Source organism: Cupressus sempervirens, chromosome 2, assembly GCF_028749045.1.
Source record: "Cupressus sempervirens isolate cs-2001-9-10 chromosome 2, ASM2874904v1, whole genome shotgun sequence".
NCBI classification, from domain to species: domain Eukaryota; kingdom Viridiplantae; phylum Streptophyta; class Pinopsida; order Cupressales; family Cupressaceae; genus Cupressus; species Cupressus sempervirens.
This window is the reverse complement of record NC_143119.1, coordinates 297,084,107-297,098,597: the sequence shown is the minus strand read 5'-3', so window position 1 is coordinate 297,098,597 and position 14,491 is coordinate 297,084,107.

Sequence of the window (14,491 nt, the reverse complement as noted above, 5' to 3'; positions counted from 1 at the left end):
TTTCAGCAGGGCTTGATATGTCCTCACATTCATTGATGACCTTTCTCGATATACTAGGGTGTACTTTCTCAAACAAAAGTCAAAGGTATTTGATCATTTTTAGGACTTCAAAATTTTTGTAGAAAAGCAATCCAGGAAAGCCATCAAAGTTTTGCGTATAGACAATGGTGGTGAGTATGTCAACCATTAGTTTGAAAGATTTTGCACTTCAGAGGGGATTGATTTACAACATTTAGTTCCATAAAATCCTTAGTAGAACGGTGTTGTAGAATGGAAGAATAGATCCTTGAAGGAAATGGAAAATTGTATGATTCACTCTAGATCTCTTGCACCACAGTATTGGGTAGAGGCCATTAACTATGCTTGTTATATCCAGAATAGTGTTCCTCACCGAGCCTTGAAGGGAGTTATTGCTTTTGGAGCTTGGAGCGGTAAGAAACCATTAGTTAAGCACTTTCAACTTTTTTGCTCTTTTGCATGGGCCCACATTCCTTTAGAGAAACGTAAGGCCTTGGATCTGCAAAGCAGACCTTGCATATTTGTGGGTTATCCTGATGGTGTGAAGGGTTATCGGTTGCTCCACCCTACTACACATGAGTTATTCATTGAGAGGAGTGTTTAGTTTGAGGAGGGATCTTCAAGCTCACTTTCTATCACTTCTCCAACTCCTTCTACTTTGACATTGGAGTCATTTGGAATACATGACAGATCTTCTGATGAGTCAGATTCACCTGAACAATCTTCTACCTCCACTTATGATGTAGAGAGTGATTCAAAGAACTCACTTCCTTCCTCTTCTAGTCATCATTCAGAGGTTAATGATTCCTCTCCAAATTCTGCATCTTCCCGTCCACTTTGGGCTAAACAGACCTTGTAGTCCGCAGGTGACTGGGTTGGGGATCTATCAGACACTAGGCAGACTCGTTCAAAATTCTAGGATGCTCCACATGTCTTCATTGCTACTGCCTCAGATCCATAGTCCTTTCATGGGACTTCTGATATTCTAGAGTGGGATACAACTATGCAGGAAGAGTATAGCTCCTTGATGAGGAACCACACTTGGGATCTTGCCCCTCTTCCTAAGGGAAGAAAACTTGTTTGATGTAAGTGGATCTATCGGACAAAATTTGTAGTAGATGGGTCAGTTGACAAACACAAGGCTCACTTGGTCACCAATGGATTCTCCCAGGTTCTTGGGATTGACTACTCTGAGACTTTTGTGCCAGTTGCCCGAATGAATTCCATTTGACTTGTTCTTGCCATTACTGCAACTAATCGTTGGGAAGCACATTAGATGGATGTGAAAAGTGCTTTTCTTCACTATGATATCCACAATCTCAGAGGTCAAATTAATTAAAGAACACAATATAATATTTAAATAATAAATATAATATCTAAATGATTAATAAATAGCAATAATATGATATAATATGATATTTATATCCTTACAACTAAATATAACTTTATGACCAATTATTAATAAAAAAAAATGATAAGATATGATTAGCATATAACAAAGATAATGTTTTACAATATTATCAATAAAATATACTTTAAATAATATAGATAAATAATTAAAAATATCAATATTATAGCTAAACTCATTATTCGAATATAATTGTAATCTCATTATAAAATAATATAATATTTTAATATTATAACATAATTTATAATGTCAACCCATATAGTAATATGAATAACAATATAATAAGACTACGATTACAAGGGACAACATTATGCAGTCAGTAAAAGAAAAAATAATAATAATCCTGATATTATAGTATAATCACGGCGTAGAGTATACTGATAATCTTGTTTTCAGCAAGAATAGTCAACGTTGTGGAATCACATATCAAAAGCATGATGTTGGCAAATGAAATACCTAATTCAAAATGTGGAAGAAGGAACATTACAATGCGATACAAGTTGTATATCACTAACGACAATCATCATTATGAGTATATGAAGGGATACATGGATACGCCTATTTATCACACCTCTCCATTCACGGCTCACACGTATTTTAGAGGATCATACGAGTATGATAGGGGATATAATAGACAGTTTTAGAAAATCTATACGGGCAGCTTCAATGCACATAAGAGAATCACCAAATAAAAGATATCCGAGCAATAAAGAAGGCAATTAAAATAGAGCACACTCTGTTGGGCACCCAACATAGAGGAAAGTCAGTAGAAACAAAATATAATTTCTGCTCAGAGGTCAAGTGCAATGGCATATGTAGCAATAATAAATATTCAGCAATGACAAAAAAATTGGATCAGCGAAATACAAGGGAGAGGAAACTAACTCTTCTGACATCGGAGAAGCTAGATTTGGTTGCACAGATATGTCATAGTAGATGACACATAGTTATGACTGACACTCCATTATCAAGTTTTACAATCGACTAGTATTTCATAACTAATAACCAAGGTATGAACAATACGTTGAATCCATTTCTAAACTAGTCGAATCCTCCAGATATAAGAATAGGTGTTCATATTATCCATACCCAAATCAATATCTTCTTCTGCCATGCTTGGAAAAGTGGTCTGAACTGGCAATCAAACAAATAGAATACTAAAACAACGTGGAGAAGAATTATTAATTGGGATATTGTATAGACTAGTTGTTGGTAAACCATCACAAAATATAAATATTTAATAGAAAAAGAGCATTTAGACAAGTACCAATAAAGAACTCATTTAGAATAACAACTTCACAATCTCATCGATAATTGCCATCAACCATATCAGATTGGGGTATTCACAAGATCTATTTAATATTGCTTTCCCTCTATAAGAAGTTCAACAACTAAGTTTATTATAAAGGAATTTAGATAAACCCTAGAGTGGTTTAACAAATTTCTATAACCAATTACATAAATTTATGTAACTTTTAGAAATAACTTATTGTTTGCATTATTGGATCCATTCAAGTTTGAGGAGGCAATCTAAGCTAGTCCATTGGGGACATTACATTCATGGTGACCTTCATGAGGAGATCTACATGGAGCAGCCATAGGGCTTCCTTCAAGATTCTTCACTTGTGTGCTATCTTTGGAAGTCTCTCTATGGCCTTAAACAGGCTCCTCGGGCCTGGTATGCCAAGATGGACTCCTTCCTTCTATCAGTTGGGTTCACTTGGTGCCATTTTGATCCTAATGTCTACATTTTGCAACAAGGTGATTCACTTCTATTTTTGGTTTTGTATGTTGATGACTTGCTGATCACAGGAAGTTCTTCACCCACCATTAAGGCTATCAAAGTGGCTCTTCAAGACAATTTTTTGATGATTAACTTGGGCTTGTTTCATTACTTTCTTGAGATTGAGATCTTTCAGTCTCCTTCCGGGATCACCATCACATAGTCCAAGTATGCTCTAGATTTACTCTCGAGGTTTCATATGGTTGACTGTAAGCCTACTCTGACTCCCTTCCTTTCTAGAGTCAAACTTGAGGCTTAGTGTTCTTCTCCACTTGTTGATGGCACTTTGTACCACCAAATTTTTGGGAGTCTCATTTATCTAACTCATACAAGACCTGACGTCTCATATGCTGTAGGCATGGTCTCTTGATTCATGCAGGAGACCCATGAGATACATTGGAAAGTAGCCAAGTGGATCCTTCACTACATTCAAGGTTCTTATAGTTGTGGGATTCACTACGCAATAGGTATTGAGCTTGATTTGGTGGGCTACATAGATTCAGATTGGGCAGGTGATTCTCAGGATCACAAGTCTACTTCAGGGTATAGCTTCTCAATTGGTTCAGGTTATGTTTGTTGGTTGAGAAAAAAGCAGTGTGGTATTACTCTATCTTCTACTGAGGATGAGTATTGAGGGGCTATAAATGCCACCACTATGGCCATTTGGCTTCAACATCTTCTCACTAAGTTTTGTATCCAGATTAGACGACCATCAGTCATATTTTGTGACAACCAGAGTGCCATTCAGATCCCATGAAATTCGATTCATCATCAGCGGACCAAACACATAGAGGTACACATGCAGTACATCCGAGAGCTCATCTATGGTCACGTCATTGACCTTCGCTATTGTTCAACTTTCGAGGAGGTTGCTGATATCTTCACCAAACCCTTCACTGAGAGCAAGTTCCTTCATTTTCCAGCTTTACCGGGGGTGCGAGATGCTTCATCTTTTGGGGGGGCCTCTTCCTCTCACTCGGAGTCCTGAATTTTTTTTGGGGGGTCTCTTTTCTCTCTCTTTTGGGGGAATCTTATGTACATGGGTACCTCATCAGGCTTGACTTCTTGTGACCCATTTCTACATCCACCTAAGCTTCGCTTATGGGGGGGTGTTAGTGTAGTTTTTTTATTTCCTAGTAGGTTATTTATTTTTTCCTATATTGCTAGGTTATTTATTTTTAGAAGAAATGAAAGAATTTGAGATGAGTATGCTTGGAGATATAAAATATTTCTTGGGATTGCAAATTTTACATAACATTGGTGGTATTTTTATATCACAAACAAAGTAACTTAAAAAAAATTCTAAAATGATTTGGATTGGAAAGTTGTAAACATGTTGGAACACCTATGGTAACTTGATGTAAGTTATCTTGTGAAGATGAATCCCCTACTGTTGAACAAAAAAGTAAAGATCTATGATTGGTGGGTTGTAGTATTGTACACACACTAGACTTGATACAGTTAATGCAGTTGGAATTGTGACAATATTTTAGAAAGATACTAAAGAGATACATTATACAACAGTAAAAAGAATTTTCAAATATTTGAAAGGCACACTTGATTCTAGATTATGGTATGATAGATCACATTATTTCACTTTTATGTGCATACACTGATGCTAATTGGGTAGGAAGTGTAGATGATAGAAAGAGCACCAGTGGTGGAACATTCTTCTTATGAGGAAGATTGGTTTCTTAGCTAAGAAAGAAATAGGATTGCATTCCATGGAGTATGATAGAAGCAGAGTATGTAGAAACAACAAACAATTGTAATTAGATTATTTGGGTGAAGTAAATGTTGAAAGAATTTGGGATAGAATTCATTAAACTTGTTGTCATATTCAAAGAAAAAGCATATATCTATTATCACTTTTTGAGAGAGAGTTGCAAAAAAAAATGATCAGATTGGAATATGTTAGTACAAAGGAGTAGATAGAAAACATATTTACAAAACCTTTAGCAAAGGACACATTTGAGTAGTTGAGAGGTATGCTTGGGGTCATGGCCCAACCTACTTCAGACCTACTTTAGAGTAGTTGATGCAGAGGTTGCACCAGTCCATCTGGTAGCAGAGCACTATTATTATTTGGACTGGATGCTTGATGTTTCCTCCATGGGGGAGTATTTGTGCTTGTGCTGAGTCATTTAAGACTCTTGGTATTGTTATTCTATAATGTCTTTGGACACTAGAGCTTGAACAGGTTGTTTTGACAATGATTGAACTTTGAGAGTTGACATAATGATACCTTTGTCATTGATGTCAATGGGAGAGAGATATGTTCCATGAAAAACATCCTTTGGGGGAGAGATGTGCATAGTAGTTGCTAGTATTGTTTACTGTACATGAAAAACATTACATTTGGGGAGAGATATGTACCTAGAAGAGAGATTACTGATTGATGCTATGCATTCATGAGCAACATGAATGGGGGATCACAGACAGATGAGGAAGAAGTATATTTCATATTCTTGGAACTTAGATGTTTTTCATCTATGTTGTCATCAATGCCAAAGGTGGAGATTTTTAGCATGAATGCTGATGATATTCCTATGGACAAGTATATTAGCAATGTTGGAGAAATGATTTAGAGCTTATGTGTTGCATTCGTGACAGTATTTGTCATTGATGTCAACATATTTGTTATTCTATAAAGACTAGCAAATTTATAGAGGTAGAAGCATTTGGCATGGTTCAAGGATTGAAGATCAGCTTATGTGCACTTGAGGTAATGTTCTACAATATGTGTAGATGCTACAATTAAGACCGCATACATAAATATGAAGACTAGACAGAGTAATGAAGATTTTGGTGAAGGTAGCTTTCAGATAGCATTTCTAGAAAAAGGGTATTGATCTTTTGATTCTATCTTCTCACAAAGATCTAATTGACTTATGCGGATTGAGGTAGAGGTTGAAGACATGTTAAAGATGTTTTGGTTTAGAGGGTATAATCTAGAGATCATAGAGTGAAAAGTTATGAAGACTGTGAGCCGACAATTTGTGTATAATCTTGGATAAAGTGTAAAATTGTAATGTAATGTGTATTTTAATATCTTAAGATGGTCCTATAGTATTATTGTAAATTGGGAAAGCCTCAAGGTAGACTCAATAACTTTTTTTAGGACATGGTATAAAGAAAATATGTTTTCCTTGGATGTATGGTATGTATGCAATCATATATTTGTAATATTTATTTACTTGATGTGCGAATTTGTGGAGATCAGAGAAGAGTTTGGTGCAATTGAGGCACAGTGAGCTCAAAAGAAATTGTAGTTGGCAAAACAAGTTGTTGGTTGGATAGTTGTTTCACATTTTATTATTCAAAAGGAATAGTACAGAGGCTATTTGGACAACAGGTGCAATGGTCTTCCTTTCAACTCCTAACAAGGTTGGAATCACCTGACACAGATTCAAAGTCTCCTAACAAAAGCTCATATGTACTAACTGTATTTAATTGACTCCTAACAAGGTCTATCCTCTAACAAGGAACTTTTATATTAGTACATCATTTTGTGGGTACCATCCCCACCATGGTTTTCCCTCTAATCAAGGGTTTCTCTAGTTAACATAAATGGTGTTATTGTGCATGGTTATCTTTTTATGGTTGTTGCATCTACTATTTACATGTTTCAAAGTTAATAAAGATACTGAGAGTTGTTTTAATTATATAACTAATACAACCCCACCCCCTCCCCTCTCAATTATCTTGGTGGACTTTACTTTCTAATAGGGAAAGAGGTAATGAGAGTTGTAGTATGTAACAATGTTTTCAGATTTTGATCTCCATTTCAAATGTAAAAGCTCTTTAACTTTGTTTTGTAGTTGAACTACTGTGTGTTTTAAATGTGTTCTCTTTGTGTCCTTGTTTGGGCATTCAGCTCAAATTGTAACTTGGTTTCTATTAGTAATAAAATCAATACAAAAAAATTAGGGCAGCCAGAACTAGAGTCAAGCAAATGGTTATCTTAGCTTCCCCAATACCCTTGTCCTTGAAAAAAGCTATGAGCATTTATGCTATGCTACCACAATTCTTTACAAATCGAAAATAATAATTTTTAGTTCTTGCAATCAACCATGAACGAAAGTTTTTTCATCATATTTTTCTCATTGTCCTCTCTTTTTGAAGCCCTGAGAAAGTCCTTTAGAAGTAACCACTTTGACACTTCTACAAGAATCACTTAAGAAGTATTTAATAAACTTATTGTATAATATTTATTTTATATTCCACTTAAGTCAATTAATTATATTAATTAAAATAAAGTTATCCTTAAGATTTTCTTCATTGGGAGAACTTTAGAATAATTAATTTGATTTAATTCATTCCCTTATAATAGCCCACCTTAGCATAAAGGAACAAAATAAGCTAGAGAATATCAATGGATGACCACTTGAAAAAAGATGACATTACACTCAATACCCCACTCCCATGGAAATGTCTAAATAGTAAAATAAAAAGCATGACCTACCAAGCACATACTTTTATTTTATTTTCTAATCCTTATATACCATGATGTTTAGTTGGTTGGATAGCCACTGGTCACTCTCTTGTCTAATGCACCCTCCTTTCCCTGCTCACCATCGAACCCCACAAATGACTAGAAACATCCACCCCAATACAACATTATAAAGACCAAGAAAAAACAAACAATAACATAATAGTGGAAGGCTTGTGTGGAGTGAGATCAAGAAACAATTTTGATCATGGTTCACTCTATGACATTGTAATGTTCTCTTTTGGGACATTAGAAGATTTAAAGCCATATTCTTATAATATTAAAATCTGTCTATGAGAATGTGAATAAGAGGGGCAATTTAATATTATAAGGTGGGATAAAGGTGACAAGGAGGGATAAGACGAAAAGCTAGGAGGAGAGTTGAAGAGTCACAACATTGTGGGTTAAAAGGAGAGAGGCCCTTTCATTCGGTATGCTTGATTTATGATTTAGATTTTAGTTTCTCTCTTGCGAAAGTAATTTGGAAAGCTTCAACTTTCAGCCAGTGTGATGATATAGCCCCTCGTGTTGGTAGACAGTGAATGCAAACCCATTGTCCGTAGAGACATCATATCAGGTATCTCGCATGTGCTTACAGGTTCTTCTCTTAGTGTTCCAATTTGACTATAAAACTGTGTTTAAGATTGGATTTTCAATGTTGGTTATTGTATTGCTGTTGTATAATGCAATAACACATTTTAAAGAATTTTATGAGGGTTTACTGGTTTAATATTGTTGGTTTGTAATACATTTTCGTATGCTTGAATTTGGAATATTATTTTGAGAAAGAAATAAGATAAATATCTATGGGAATATTTCCTATGGTTTATATTACTAGGTTTTGATAATACAACTTCATATGTTTATGTTTTGAATGAAATTTTGAGAAAGAAATCAGGTCAATATCTGTTTGGGATATCTCAGTGGTATCAAAGCTGTGTATTCTGCTAGCTTGTGTGGTTCTTCAAAATTATTTATCCTATGGATTTTATACAGAAACAATCTTCAAATAAGGGGATTTATCATTTTCAAAAAAAAAAAACCTAGAAATTATTTATCATAAGTTATTTTAGAAGAAGTTTCTAGGAAAAGTTGGGCTTTATTCTGAAATAGCAAATATGTATTTTAATAATGCCTCTAGGCAACAGAAGGTTTCATCAAGGTGTTAATATTCCTCCAAATTTAGATAGCTAGAAGCTTATCTACAACCCATGTCTATTATTTTCAAGGCCATATTATTTCAAGAATTGTGAAGGAAATACTGTCGTGAACAATGGTGTGAAATTTTACATGAAAGAGTATTTCAAATATTAGCGAACATGATTACTCGTTAAATCACACTTCTACGAATGATATGAAGTTTATCGTAGGGGGACTTTGTATATTTTATGATTCAAACTTTTGAAGGAAATATTATTTTCCTTCTATTCCCATGGGTGTTGTGTTGTTTTGATATCAAACCACCCAATAACGACCCAATCTAATAATTAGCGGTCTATTCTAGAGTTTGTCTGTCGTAAAGCACAGTACAAGCGAGAGGATAGCAAACAAATTCTTCCACGTGTGTTATTCAAACCATTTCAAAGATTGTAATACGAGGGTCGTGAGAAGCTTAACAGTCTGAATGTATCAATTAGTTCCATAATATTATTCACACTAAGGTCCTTAATATGGTGGCAGAAGTAGAATAGATAGACTGCAATCAATAGTTTCTGGAGAGGAGAATATTTCTGAGGGAGTTTGATTTAAAATGAGATTTATTAACCATCATAGAGAATGCCTTTACCTCTAATGGAATAATAATAAGTTTTAGTGGGAAGATAAAATGTCTACTATGTTTAGGATTGTGTGGATCCCTTGAAGTCTGCCTTATCGTGAGATCTTAGGGACACTTCTATCATGGTCTCCAATGAAAATTCTCACTTCACAAAAGGGAAATTGTTATTTCTTTAGAATAATTGAGAGTTGGGGGGGGGGGGGGGTGGGGGGCGTGAATCAGTTATTCAAGGTCCAATGATGTCTAATGCAACTTTTTCTACAAATCCTTAATGGCACATAACTGAAACTATCATGCATGCAATTGAACATTAAACAATCATGAAAAGTAAACATGTATCACACCATAACACTAAGGATTTGATAACCCAAAAAATCTCTAGGAATAAGAAGGTAAAACTAGAGTGGGGATCATACCCACAAAATAACTGCACAATTGATTTCAACCACTTCTGATGGTCTACCCTGTTAAAGGCCTACCATGTTAAAGGCTACAACACATTGTTAAATGTTACCTTGTTAGAGGATTTCACCATACTGTTAGGAATGGGCCTGGTTAAAGGACTTGGGAACATTCACTTGGAATGTCACCCTGTTAAAGGATTTACAACATGGCTATTAAACCAACCTAAGTCCATAGGATTTATTTTAATTGTTACAATTGCTAGAGAGTAACAATAATGGCTTTTGATTTGATACAACTTACAACATATCTTGCAGATTACAGATCACACTTCAGTTCAATCCTTTGCTTGGCTTTAATTACTGTAGCTCTGATAGCTTGTCATCTCAAGCTTTGTCACTTTGAGTCTTCTTACTCATCATACCAATACAATCATATCTATGGTCACCTATCGAAGTAGAGTATCTATGCTCTCTTCCACCTTAGTGCCTTCTTTAGCAGTTCATGCTTTCATGCTTGACCACTTTTTTGCTTCGTGACCTTATGACTCCTTAAATAGAAATTTGGGATACCTTTCCTGCTCAATTCTGCCTCTCCAACTTTAGGGTTTTAATAAATTAGGTAGGATACAATGTATCTATCCCATATCTTGCTCTTATCTAGAAACTTCATCTAAAATTCAATTATATTTTCCAAAAATGTTTTACATAGTGTTCTATGCCACCAGATCATCATTCTTATCTTCTATCTGATTCAAAAAATTCTAGATAGCTACCATGTCGGCTCAGATCTGGTGAATCTTTGATTTTCAAAATAATGCAGCAACTCGACATTATTGATTTACTGATGCTCGACTTCTTTTGTATTACTTGGCACTTGTATCTTGCTCGGCACCCATATCTTCACTCGACACCTGTTTCTTGCTTAGCACCTGAAGATCACTCGACACCTGAAGATCACTCGGCACCTGATCTTCATTTGGCACACACTAAAATTGAACTTTCTCAACTTCAACTAAGAATCTGTTCGACACTAACTAGAACTTAGTTAATCCTTACATCATGTGTCTTAGTGTGTCCATCCTCTATGTCTTAGAGTATGTCATCAATACACTATTCCATCAATGGATTAGCTGATCCTTATACTTCATTACAACATCATAACTTCAACCTTTCTCTAGGTACTCTAGTTACATCTTATTGATTGCCACCTCCTTGTCAATCAACCAACTTATAGTATTTGGGTCACTAAAGCAATTGTCATCCTTGCAAGTAGCAAGTTTGACATGAATGAAAAAATAATGATTGAAAAAATTCTTTACTAGTTCCATTACTCTTCATTCATGAGCTTTTCAATCATTTCCAAAAAAAATGATGTATTTGGCTTGATTCAGACGTCAATGAGCTTATTACCTTCGAGCTAGACTCTGCAATTTTACAGGAGAAGCTATTTTATTGGAAACCTTGGAATCAGATAGCTTTGTTGATATCCATAGAAATCGTGCGAAATTCCTAGTGGTTGATTTTGAAGAGTGGGCACTGCTAGAAGGAGTCTCATGCAATTCCATTATCATCTATAATCTAATTGGGCACACACATATAGGTTAGGTGTCTTATGAAATAGTAATGATAGTTACGAGTACATGTGTCAAGAAAATTGTGTAACTAAAGGAAGAGTTTCCTTATTCTGACATCAACAAAGATTCAAATAGTTTGGTTTGAATAAGTGTTGGCTAAAGGAATCAATGTGGTAAGAGAGCACAAAGATGAGAACTGCTAGCCAAACTGTTACAAGGTAGGGCTAATGTGTCAATTATTAAATTTTGGAGTAGCAGTAGCTAAAAAAGTTTTTCTCATCAAGGTACAATAGAGGAAAAATTTTAGTTGCCAAACGCAAATAGAAGGTTACCACAATCAGAACCCTGAGTCGAGGACACCAGCTATAACACCTCAGTAGAATGGAGAAACTATTAACATGGGGGTTGTGAAAAGAATACACTTGTCGTTACATATTTGCAAAAGGAAAATGCTGGGTTTGTATTCGTGGCATCGATTTCTCACATCGCAAAAAGTGCAAATAATGGATAAAAGATGCTAGTTTTATTGTAGTGTTAAAATTGTGTCATATCCTTACTTTAGTCCTGGAATATTTAGGCAAAAGGAGAGATAAAATGAAGTGCTATGAATATAGTTCTAAGTCAGAACCAACACTTTGGGAATTATTAAGTCTAGGACAAATAACGCTCAAAGACACTATTTCCAGTTTTTAGCTCCTTGGTTAAAGAATTCTGCTAATTGGAATAAAAAGGAAAATATAACACTTGCAATTCAGAGATTGCATCGTGTTATTAAATTTTGGATGTCATCCTCATAACTATGCACATATTCAATTAATTTTTTAATCGAGGAAACAAGTAACAACAGTTGGCATAGGTTTGAAAATCCAACAACCATTGTTGGGAACGAATCTAGGAAAGAGTTGTTGAGTATGAAGAAATATATTTCTGAAGTTGATTCTAGATTGCACCAGTATGATATTATTCATTCAAATCAATAATCATCTCTCTAGGAACAGGCAAACAGTTGTGAGTGCAAGGAGGAACCTTGGAGGTGTGCATTTAGTAAGGAATATTTCCTTGATGAGTATCTTTCAAGCATCATAAAGGATACATGCACTAATTTTTACAGAGAATTATAGGCATTAGATCTTTCAAAATATTTAGTTTTAATTGGGTAGTAACAAAGATCATCTCCTATACCAAATTTGAACTCTTCAAACTTAAGAATATCTTACCTTGAATGGCTAGCAAGCTATTCAGGGTAGGAGATGAGTCGAGTATCAAATTATTTTAACTTGGAGAAATTTCTATTGTAGAACATGTGGTAATTGCCTTGGTAACTCAAATTATTTCTTGGATTTAATGCCTTACAAATGTTGATAAAATAAAGTCACAATCAGAGTAAGGGTTCTCTACGAGAAAAATCAGCTTACGAAAATTGATTAAAAATATTTCAAGGCAGTAGGAAAACTTGGTCCAAACACTCAGGACATCCCTTTGGTAAAGCATTCTTGAAAATGCTACAACAACATTGTTAAAGATCTCTGCCTGTCAATTTTCTACTTTATTGAAGGAGCATCCATCTTAATAATTTGGAAAATATAGGGTTTGGGTAAAATTAGGAAAGACACTATGAAGCTACAAGAGCAATTAGCCTAGCATTTTGAATCCGAGATCAGAGTAGAAATACTTGACATTTGTAGAGAATATAAAAAACTTCCTACCCGAGTTCAGAATGAATTATCATTCAGTGATTATATGGACTTTCATCCAGAGCAAAAAAATAAGATTGATGTGGCAAAATGGAAGTATTTTGAATTGGTTCAAGATTTCCTTTCAAAAGACGAGTGCAAAAATGTGTATGAAGAATTTTCAGCAGACCAAAGTCATCTAATAGAGGGTCTTGGAAAGAAGTGCAGTTAACTACCATTGATTTGTAGTTTTGTCATGATCACATAGAAGATGTTACATAGGGTGCAAGTTTCTATGTTTGTGATTTTGAGGTTAGCTTTGACAAACATGTTGATGAGGTCAGGAACACATGAGGTAAAAACAAGTTTGGGTCTTTGTATGATGAGCCTTTATATACAAATGATAACATGGCAACACTTGGGCCCCTGCATAGAAATCAAGAGAATGGGGGAAGGAGGCTCGTGTTTTTGAGAAGTGTGAGGAACCATTTATTTCTTATGCCCATGACATAAATTTAGACGAACAAGCCAAGATGACACTGCAAGACGATGAACCACTTCAACATGACAACAATGAAATGCATACGTTAAAGAACTAGCTAAAGGTTAGTGAAGACATGGTTCTGGCATCTTTGGTACATTATGACAACACTCACAAGATGGTTGAGGATCTCTACAGGAAGGCTCAAAGAGAAGTGGAAGGAGATTGGCCTGTTGCTGGTTTGTAGGTGGTCAAAACAACCCTTGAATCTATGAAATCAAATTACTTATGTTTTCTTTCTGATAGGGATTATATTCTTAAGGTGGCTGCAATATATGTCGATCAGTTGAATAAAGAAAGGAATGAGATTAAGGAGCTCAACAAGGAGCTTAAGTATGCTCGTTACTCATTGGATGATACTCAATTTTCTCTTCAGGAAACAGAAAATCAGATTAGGATGACGAATCATTTTCAGGAAAAGGAGGGTAAGGAGAGGCAGGGGTTTTTCCAAAAAGTAATTTATGGACTTGATAGCATTCAACAGACGCATGACTTGGATAGTTTCTCGAAAAGACCAAGTACCAAAGTTTCAGATCACATTTAGTTCATAGACAACCCCATGTTTGAAGTAGATGTTGATTGGATGTCCTATAATCCCCTTTTTGAGATGAATGAGGGAACTCTTTTTGATTTTCATGAAGAGGATGATATTGACTAAATAAACATGAATCTAGAAACAATTCCTAGTAGTGAATCTTGGTCATAGGATTGGTGTGGTGAATTGACTACATTCACTCTCTCTTTGATTAGTCCAAATATGGTTCTTGATTTCAAACCATACAGGAATTGGGTGAATTTCATACATCAGCCATTGTATAGAT